The sequence below is a fragment of the Pinus tabuliformis genome, chromosome 4_2 (assembly GCF_031772625.1).
Source record: "Pinus tabuliformis cultivar Carrire ecotype Pingquan chromosome 4_2, CPIR1, whole genome shotgun sequence".
Lineage (NCBI taxonomy): Eukaryota > Viridiplantae > Streptophyta > Pinopsida > Pinales > Pinaceae > Pinus > Pinus tabuliformis.
Window position 1 is genome coordinate 483,524,889 of NC_142304.1, and position 11,478 is coordinate 483,536,366.

The window sequence follows — 11,478 nt, forward strand, 5'->3', positions numbered from 1 at the left end:
TGCTACTTGATCTTCAGCAAGGATCGGCCAAAGATTCTGTGTGCATTACTAAAAACATGTGTACTTCCTTAGCCATCAATGGAAACATTGCAACTGACATCAATGACAACATATGTGCAATAGAGAAAGGAAAAGGTGAGCAATGAGGTGGATGCATTGAAGCCACGACATTTCTTGTTAAAAGGATAAAAAATATTATCATGTAAGGAAAGGTATTAGCCATGACTTAATAATTTTTAGATGTAATTGGAAAACCTACTTGCACATAAGGAAGGAGTTGATAGACAAAATTAAGTTAGGGTTTCTCACTTCATTGGGATGTATATCATGGAATATTTACAATGTACCATACATAACCTACCAAAAATATGGGCTTTCTAAGACAAGGAACAAGGCAAGAAGACTAGACACTAAACAAACTACCTTTTTAAGGAAACAAAGATACCAAAAAATATTAGAGTGAACTTTTGATCACCATAGGTGAATTAGAATTCAAAAATTCAAGAGGTTGTTGGTTTTTCACAATCAAATTTCAATTGAATATAACAATTAAGTGATTCATATTCATATTCATATAGGGAAAGATAGTAGCTCCCACCCCTAAATCCATATTCCCATTTCTCTTAATTATGGTCTAATTGATGAAAACATATAATTCTTATAAGTTATTTATGACTATATTTATACATATATCTCAATTATAACATGATTTCAAATTAATGGGGAAAAATCATAAATTCATCTAAATACTTCCATGTGTTGTACCCTAATCATGCATGTTAGCACAATTTCTACTTCAACCTTGAGAGTATGAGTAATACCACCATATTCAAAGTGTATCAACTTATGAGAGATGTATATGATATAGAATAAGACACAACTACAAATAGGATATAGTTATGTTTTCCAAATCATAAAATTTATATATAATTAATGAAATTATAAAAAAAGTTATCATACTATCCTCGTGTAAGAATTTGTCCTAAATAGGAGCCTCTATTGGTCCATGAGAAGTATGTTTGAAATGAGAGCATTGATGTGAAACAATTGGTTTTTAATTATAATAGTCAACCAAGCTACATGCCTTTCATGGTCTAGAATTGACATGGTCTGAAGGCCCTACACTTGATGCTCTAGGTCAATCTAATGATGGATCTTGATGTATAGATACCATAAACAAGGTACGTTGAAATATATTGCATGTTAGGGATTATTTCATAGAACTAATGGCAAAAACCCTATCTCTAATATGATATGGTATAACGTTGGGTGACGGAGAGTTTGGGGTGGGGGATGGTTGTGGGGTTTAGGCATATGCCTAGGAGTGGATGACCTTCTCAATGGTTTACACCTAGCCTTTGCTCGATCCTAAATAGAGCCAAGACCAATCCCATATAAGTTACCCATGTCAAAATTGTTAACATGGAGACCGATAATAACTCAATCAACAATTTATGAATAAAATGCAATGGAACATCCAATCCATATTTAAACAGGAACACAACAAATTACGGAGATAACCATAAATACAGAGATGGAACATAAGTAATACTTCATTTCATTAATGTAAAATACTGAAATATGCTTACAAATAGAAATGAAAATAAACTAGCTCGAGCGATGGTAGCTTATCTCTGAGGAGAGATGTGGCGGCTACATGCCTCTGAACTGTCTTACAATGAGGATCAAAGGCCTATTTATTGTTGAGAAACAATGGAAAACCCTAAACATCCAAAAACCTAACCCTAGGAGATGAAGTGCCAAACTATGGGCCCCGTTTGGGTAAATTGGTACTTCAACTTCCCGAGGTCATAACTTTGGCATACGATCTCCTTTTGACGCACACAATACCTCATTAGAAAGATCTATCCGAGGACTAAAACTTTTTGATGAGCAACATCGGTCCATGGACCCATGTTGCTCCCAATTTTTCCCAAAAAAACGTCGTTTAGGGCCTTAAAACAGCTTTGGAAGTTCACGACCCAAAAAACTGCTAAAAATAGTAAACTGTGCTAGAATTAAGGAAATTGAAAAAACTGAAAGAAACAATGGTGGGGTTCCAAGTGGAATTTAAGGGTGGGCACCAATATCCACCTGGATCATTCCTCAACCGATTAGGAAGCAATGGTCCCCATTGCGTTGAGTTCCTCCATGGGATGAGGAAACTTGTGCTGAACTTGGTCCCTGGTGAGCCACTTGCCCTGGTGAAGGAGTTGGTCTGCTTTGAAAACTCGATACAATTGGATCTTCTGCTGGTGAGTGTGCTTGATCTACGTGTCCATGATCCGATCAGTTGCAGCTTATTCCTTGCAATCCGGATTTAACTCTATTGGTGTGAATTGTTCTACAATGTTGGATGTGCCTAGTAATGGTGGAAAGTATGGCCGAAGGTGATCCACATTGAACACTGGGTACAGGCCAAGGAATGGGGGAATGCTGAGCTCAAATGCATTATATCCCATAGCCATGGTAATGGTGTAAGGACCATATTGGAGTGGTTTGATTTCCCAATAGGCTCCCATAAGGCGTTCCTTTTGAAAATGAAACCAGACTTTGTTGCCCACCTGAAACTTGTGTGGCACCTGATGTTGATCATGTCGCTGCTTGTACTTGGAATTTGATTTCTCCATAATGTCGTGGACCCGCTGGCGGATATGTTGGATGTGCTCAATGAAGTTATTTGCCTTATCTGTTTCAGACTGGACATGAGTTGAATCTCCCTGAGTAGCTACAAATGGCATGGCCACATCAATGGGACATAGTGGCTTGAATCCAAAGCCTACCTGAAAAGGGTTGTGGCCAGTCGAGCTGTAGAGAGCCTAGTGATAGTTGTGTTGAACATAGGGCAGGCTCTCATCCCATGTGCGTGGATGCTTTGAGTTGTATATGCGCAGAATGTGTATGATCATCATGTTGACAACCTCTTTCTGGCCATCAGTTTGGGGATGGAAGGTTGTGGACTTAGTGAGTTTGGTGTCCAACATCCACCAAAGATTGGACCAAAATGTATTGAGGAACCTGTTGTACCGATTTGAGATGATAGACTATGGGATCCCAAAGTGTACTCACACTCGTTCAAAGAAGAGTTTAGTAGTGGCTTCTGTTGTGATATTCTTCTTGCAGGCCACCATAATGGCCATCTTCGAGAACCTGTCGATGACCACAAAAACATAGTCGTTTCCATGCTTAGTAGAAGGCAAGCCTAACATGTAATACATGGAGATGGATTCCCAAGGTCGACTAGGGGTAGGCAGCGGAGTATAGAAGCCTTGCTTCTTGATGGTCGGTTTGGCAATGGCGCAGGTAATGCAAGATCTGATGTACTTCCTAACATCTTGTCGAAGATTCGGCTAACAAAATTACTTCTGTAGTACTGCCACTATTTTCTCAACCTTGAAATGCCCAGCAGCCCGGATGCAGTGTACTTCCCAAATCATCTTGGCACACCCACTTGAAGGAACATAAAGGTGACCTAGGTGGCATAAAAGGGCATCTTGGAGGTGAAAATATGGAACATGTTGACCCTCCAAGAGTTTCTGGTATGTGTGGCTGAATTCTAGGTCTCTTTTGTAGAGAAGTGGCCAATCAGAAGTCTCGTGCCCACAAGAGTTAAGAACATTTGTTAATGCCATGATCACTGGTTGACTGAGGCAATCTATAACATTAATGGTGCTGCCCTTCTTATACTTGATATTCAAATGGAATTGTTGCAGGTATGTCGACCACTTCTGATGGCGATCATTCTGCAACTTCCCTTGGGTCCGTATGAACTGCAGGGGCCGGTGGTCTGTGTGGATGACCGTTTCCTTCCCCAAAATGTAATGTTTCCTTTGTCGGCAGGCCTACACAATGGAATACATCTCTTTGTCATAAGTGGGATACTTCCAGACTATGTCTGAAAGTGTCTCACTGTGATATGCCAGTGGATGCCCGTGTTGAGTAAGGACTTCCCCAATAGCATAGTCAGAGGCATTTGTCTCGATCTCAAATGGTTGTTGCAAGTCTAGTAATGCGAGCACTGGTTCCGAGCAGAGGCGATGTTTCAACTTTGTGAATGCCTTCTGTTGAGATTTAGACCAAAATAATTTTTCTTTCGCTCCTCCCTTGGTGACTTGACTCAAGGGCCAAGTGATATGAGAAAATCCCAACACGAACCTGCGGTAGAAGTTGGCAAGACCCGGAAAGCTGCGAAGCTCTATCAAAGTGGTTGGAGATGGCCAATCTCGAATGACTTGGATCTTGGTTGGATCCACATGCACCCCCCGTTCATAAATAATGTATTCCAGATACTGAAATTGGGTCATGCCAAAATTGCATTTCTCCAAATTAGCACATAACTTGTGTTGCGCAGTGTTTGGAGAACCTGTTGGATGTAGTGGTGGTGCTCTTCCCAACTCTAGCTGAAGATCAGGATGTCATCCAAGTATACAACTACAAATGAGTTGGTGAATGGCCGCAATATGTCATCCATTAGCCTCATGAAGTTTGCAGGAGCATTTGTCAATCCAAAATTCATAACCAACCATTCGAAAAGGCCCTCCTTGGCTTTGAAGGAAGTCTTCCACACATTGGAGGGTTTGATTAGTACCTAGTGATATCCTGACTTCAAATCAATCTTGCTGAAATATTTTGATCCCTTCAGTTGGTCCAAAAGGTCATCAATACATGGGATCGGGTACCTATTCTAGACAGTGATCTTGTTCAGTGCCCGATAGTCAATATAGAGTCTCCAAGTCCCATACTTCTTCTGTACCAACATGATCGGGCTCCCACAGGGTGATGAACTCAGTCCGATGTGACCTTTCTGCAGCATTTCCTGAATCTACCTCTTGATTTCATCGTTCTCCATAACGGAGCGCCGATAGATTGGTCCATTGGGTAGCAGCGCACCTGGGGTCAGATCGATAGAGTGCTTCACCTGACAGTGCAGAGGAAACCCTCATCAGGAAAACAAATTTCCCGGTTTTGGAAATGAGCTTACTGCATTGTTTTGCAGTAACCAAAGAGATGGCGGTAAGCGGGGCTACCTCTGGTATCCTGTACAACTTATTTTCCAAAGTAACAATAAGAGCACAAGGCCTTGACTCATACACAGCATGTCACTTCCACAAGTATGGTTGGCCTAAGAATACATCACAAACATCAAGGGGAGCAACTTCACACAATACTTCATCCATGGAAGGCTTGATGTTGTATGGAAGGCGACACTGCTGGCTCACGTGAATATCATGTCCTTGGTGAAGCCACTCGATGGTGTACGGTTGTGGATGTTCTGTTGTTGGTAAGCCCAACAACTTCATGACCTTTGCCGAAATGAGGTGTTTTTGGCTCCCGCTGTCGACAACGAACTGTAGCGGCGAGCCCTTTACCCACATCTAGAGTGGAAGAGACGCTCCTCCTCCTCTAGATCTTCGGGTTCCTCCTTCTGGATCTTCGTGGTGGCAATGGTGGCATTGGGCTCCGCATCGATAATTTGCTTCCCTTTCTCATTCCCCTTATCAGGTTCTGACTCAGAGTCGGAACATGCATCTAATTTTGAAGACTTTAGCTCAACCACCAGTGATTGATTGGCCCGACACTCACTTGTGTTGTGAGTGGAGCTCTTATGGAACTCACACCACTTTCCCGTGTCCTTCTTTGGCTTCACGTTGTTGTTTTTTGCTTGTGGCTTTGGCGGGTTGTCTTGGGCCACCCCACCTTGGCTTTGTGCTTTGTTCAGTGGTTTGGGGGTGCCTTTCCCTTACTTCAGATTTGTAGATCCAAAGTTTCACTTCTTCTATTTAAACTTCTGCTCGATCTTGATAGCGTATTCGTACGCCGTGCAGAGCGAGGAGATGTCCAGGAACTCCATCTTGTCCTGGATGTACCTGTGTAGGCAGCCACGTATTTGAGTACCAAATGCAGCTCAGAATCCTTGATACCCAACTTTATGCAAAGGGTATGAAAAATATTGGTAAACTTCGGCACGTCTTGGTCCCTTCCCTGCCGTAGCGTGGTCCACTTTATGTATTTATCCTTATAGCTTCTGACAAGGTAGTACTGCTCCTTCATGGCATTCAGGAATGAATTCCAAGTGGGTCTAGCTAAAAAAAGTGAGGCCGTACTTTTATCCTTCTAATCGCAGTAGGTTTCCCACTAGTCCTTAACAAGGGGGGCAGTTTTGAGAAGAGCGAAAGTAATATTTTCCCAACCGGAAAAAATCATGAACAAAAAAATACCCTTCTAGCGGATTTAACCATTTATCTACAACGTCTACATCTATCTGACCCTCAAAAATGGGAATGTCAAAGTTAACTTGTACCTTAAAGGGTGTGGCGCTTCCAGAGTAGCTGTTGGAAGTACATGTGTCGCCTTTGGGAATCCGCTGAAGGATCTGGGCAAAGTTGTCCATCATCGCATTCCTTTGTTGGTCGAGGGCCTCTTCGAGCAAGATTTTGATAGGATCTCCTGCCCCCTCGTCTTTCTTTTCATCCGCCATGGGAGGCCGTTGGGAATTGTGAGGCTAGTCTTGCAAAGGTTCGACCAATTCAAGCCCTAACTCCTTATATCTCGACCTTGTTGGTGACATGCAAAGAAAAACAGAGAAAGAGCAGACTGTTATGATACCACTAATCTAGATTTAAACAAGAACGCAACAAATTACAGAGATAACCATAAATACAGAGATGCAACAGAAATAATACTTCATTTCATTAATATAAAATACTGAAATATGCTTACAAAAAGAAATGGAAATAAACTAGCTCGGGCGATGGTAGCTTATCTCTGAGGAGAGATGTGGCAGCTACATGCCTCTGAATTATCTTACAATGAGGCTCGAAGGCCTATTTATTGTTGAGAAACAATGTAAAATCCTAAACATCAAAAAACCTAACCCTAGGAGATGAAGCGCCAAACTATGGGCGTCGTTTGGGTAAATTGGTACATCAACTTCCTGAGGTCGTAACTTTGGCATACGATCTCCGTTTGACGCACATAATACCTCATTAGAAAGATCTATCTGAGGACTACAACTTTTGGATGAGAAACATCGTTCCGTGGACCCATCCCAATCTTTCCAAAAAACATCGTTTAGAGCCTCAAAATGGCTACGGAAGTTCAGGACTCGAAAAACTGCTAAAAATAGTAAACTATGCTATAATTAAGGAAACTGAAAAAACTAAAAGAAAGAATGGTGGGGGTCCAAGTGGAATTGGTGGGTGGCCACCAATATCCACCTAGATCAACATCGCTACTATTATTTGGAGATTTATCAAATACCATAAGCTGCCAAATTTTTCTAATGAAATTTTTATGGTTAGAATCAACATCAATCCATGGAAAGATGCCTCTTTCTCCGATCAAAGGTTTGGTTGTTTCTAGGGTAAATAAATAAATGAACAATAATATCTTCAGTTACATGCAACTTTTCATCTTTTCCTTACTAATTTTGGTTGAGTAGAACTCTCTCATCCTATCCCAATATTCAAATATATTAGATAATTAGGCCATTGGCTAGGGTAATAACCAAGTGAAGGAACAACACTATCTTATGCAAAGTGGCCAATCAAATATAAGATTTCTCTCTAATGTTCCTAAGCTCACAAATTAATTTTATGAGTTCTTCTAAACATCAATTAATATTTGTGTGTGGGTCTTGTGGAAACATAAGGTAGATTTAAGTACTAACAAAATATTTCTAAAAATTTATGTAAATTTCTATAATTTAACAAATATGAAAATGAGATTTCAAATAAAATCTATTTATAAATAAGATATCTCTACCAAAATTATGAGTTTCAGTGACTACAATGTCCCTCTTGCTTACCCTTGCAAATATTATGTTAAATCAACAATAACATGCTCATGGTTTGGGGTGAAGGAAGAGGAGGAAAGTGATGTAGGTTGAGGTAAAAATCTAGAAAAAATTATCACATTTTTTAACACAATGGAATATAAATATGTTGTTAACATGTGCATGCATGTTCTTTTGTTAATAAAACTTATGTGGGAACTTCATTCCATGGCACAATTGGTTGCATGGAGCTTGGGAAATTGATGAATCTATTTAAACAAGAATGTTTGTGCAATCCTAAAAATCACCATGGGTGTGCATCCCTATTGAGAAAAGGGAAGAAACTTTTTGCAAGTTCCTTATCAACTTAATATAAATGTGTCAAATATGACTCATTGTTTCATGGTAGGAAATACAATGATTTTTAATCCATAAAATACTACACACATACACACACCCATAAAGATCATAAATATGACTACAATAACCACAATGTAATATTGAAAAATATAAATATAAAACAACATCAACTAGAGTCAATCCTAATTAGTTATAATAAACTATAATTAACAATATTTCACCTAGTTCTACTATAGTCAACTAGAATTTACATAATAAACTATAAAAAACAATAAACTTCCACAAAAATAAACTATAAGAAACTTTAATTAAACAGGGTTAACATTGGTAAACCATAATCATCTAAAAATAAACAAAATAAACCCAAACATGTTCAACCATAATATAGTCTATAAACCATCAATCCAACCACATAAACCATATTACTAACCATATTATCTATATTTGTATTACTAATCCTATTATCTATATTTATAATACAAAAAATAAAAAAATGTCTATTGTTATCCTCTTAAATATTACAATGGGATGTAACCCACTTTTATTCCTCTTCGAACATGATAATGTGACACCATGCTTTATTTATTCCTTTCCCATCACATAACTATAAAATCAAACACATCAACCATATTATAAATCATATTCACTTTACTTTATCATATAAACATATTTAAATGCCTCTTTTATTCTTTCTCAAATGTTATAATATAGTGTAATCATCTTTGATTTCTCTTTGAACGTCATAATGTGATATATTTTGAAAGAGGATTATTCCTTTTCCAAAGAATCATAATATAAAAAAATTAGAAATTTGTAGTTTATCGTCAAAGACAACCCTACCTTATCTACTTTTTAAATAAAAACATTTACCGTATAAACTATACTTCATCATATAAACTATAATGAAAAAGTCTATTATATTGCTTTTCAAATTTTACAATATGACATATCTTTATTTTAAATATCATAATGTGATACACTCATTTCTCTATTTCTTTTCAAATATGAATTCCTTTTGAAACATAAAAATACAAAAAATCAACTCATTAATAATATAAATCTCATAAATACTACCATTATTTATGTAAGCCATATAACTATATAAATAGTAGTGCATGATATGGAATATACAATTAACATGGTATAAACTACATTTTATCATATAAATCATAGTTAATTTGGTGCATGGGAAGGGTGATTACTATGTGTGAATTGATGATGAAGTGATAATAGGATTATGAAACTTCAACCCTCTCAATCCTTTATGGCACTTAGTTATGATTAATTGTGGCTTCAATCGGAAGGGGATTCACTGGTATGACTACTATCATGTTGATGATGAAGTGATAATAGGATTACGACACTTCAACCCTCTCAATCCTTTATGGTGCTTAGTTATGACTAATTGTCGCTTCAATCAGAAGGGGATTCACTGATACAAATACTATCATGTTGCAAGATGGGTGTTTTGGTGTAATAGTGCCACTCTCCTCTCCTTGGTTGATTCATGATATTCTTTTGTGTTTCTTCTCTATGATGAGTTTGTTTGTGTGTTATCTTTTTTTCCCTTTCTCTTGTCAATCCACAACCGTACTATGCTCATCTCATGGGTTAATTTGGATTTGGATTTTTTTGTTTGGCTCATTTTCCCATTGCAATTAAACTCTTTTGTTCTATGGGTTGTCAGGAATTTTTGTTTTATATATGCTACATGTCATGAGGAATTATTAAATTCTAGTTTCTAGCTCCATTTCTTCTTCTCGTGGTAATTTAATGGTATTTGAACTCTATTCTTGTGAGGCTTTTGGGTCACCTCCTTCGCATTGTGTTGTTGTTTATCATTAGTGATGCAACTATTCATCTCTAGTTTGATTCTAGGACTATAGTTTTGTATTTTCATTATGATTATCATATCCTCATCATGGCACATAAATGGATTCCTAAATCTAGCAAAATGGGGGACCATAAGGGCTAAATACATTCTCATTGGATTTCCTCCCCATGTCCTCAAGGAATTGGGGTCAACAGGAATATCATGTTCATAAAGAAACATTTCTAGTGGTTTACTTCTTTGGAAATTCAAGTGGAAGTTGAAGGTTTGGTTGCTTCAATTCGGAAATGAAGGAAACAAACTCCTATTCATCAAATTAGAATAGGATTTTAGGGATGCATCAATGATACAAGGTTTTCACTGTCAAGGAACACAAATACTTTTAGATATGTCCAATCCTATTGGCCTACTAGGACTCTTTTTTCCCTTGCACAAAAAAAGCAAAAGAAATTGAACAAAAATTAGTTGAACATATCATAAGCATTGAGACAAAGTTCACTATGTTATGCCTTGTCTTCTTTGGCTTAAGTTTCATGGTGTATGGTGATGGGTCTAGGAAAGATGACGAAGTAATTGACTTTGTAAGCACTTCAGCCTCTAAATATACCAACACCAACCCAATTTTCATCGAGAACGATCAAGAGATTCAACATCCTAACACGGATGAAGGATAGGAGGTTTGCCACTATCTTGGCCCACCTAGCACGCCATCCTGATATGTTCTTTCTAGCTATGTCATTTTTTCTTCATTACATAGTTATGCTCCTAGTGAAATTGATGTCCAATAGTTGTAATAAGAGTTTAGTTTACTATATAGCCCAACTAGCTCTTTCAAAAGTTATTTTTATAGCTACTTATTAAATTGTCTTCTTAGTTCAATTAGGGTCTAAGGTTTGGTTTATTTTCTAACCGATCATAATTTCCTATGGTTTTAGTAATTTTTGTATAATATGATTTTTTCCAACTTAAAAAAAAACAACATTAAAAATAACTTCTTAAAACCATTATTATAGAAATGTCATAATGTGATATAACATTAAGCTCAACCATATTATCAATCTCAAATATAGAATTTAAATTACAACTCTTCAATGTTGCAATGTGATATTTCATTGAAGTTAGGCATATTATCAACCTAAAACATAAAATATTAATTCAATACTCTTAAAATATTGTAATTTAACATAACCTTGAAGTCGACAATGATATCAACCAAAGTCAACAATAATCAATGATAGTAAACTATAATTAATTATATCCAACAAAATGTCAACCAAAGTTAACAATAGTGAACCAAAGTTAATAATAGTGAACCATAGTTAATGGTAGTTAACTAACCATAGTCCATGAGAGTCAAATATAATCTAGAAAGTCAAGAATAGCCAATCAATATTATTCATAACCTGAAAAATTTAGAAAAAGTTTATCATATTCCATATTTAAACAATTTTAACCGAAGTTAACCATAATTAACTGAAGACGACTGAAAGACACCATAGTAAATCAACATTAA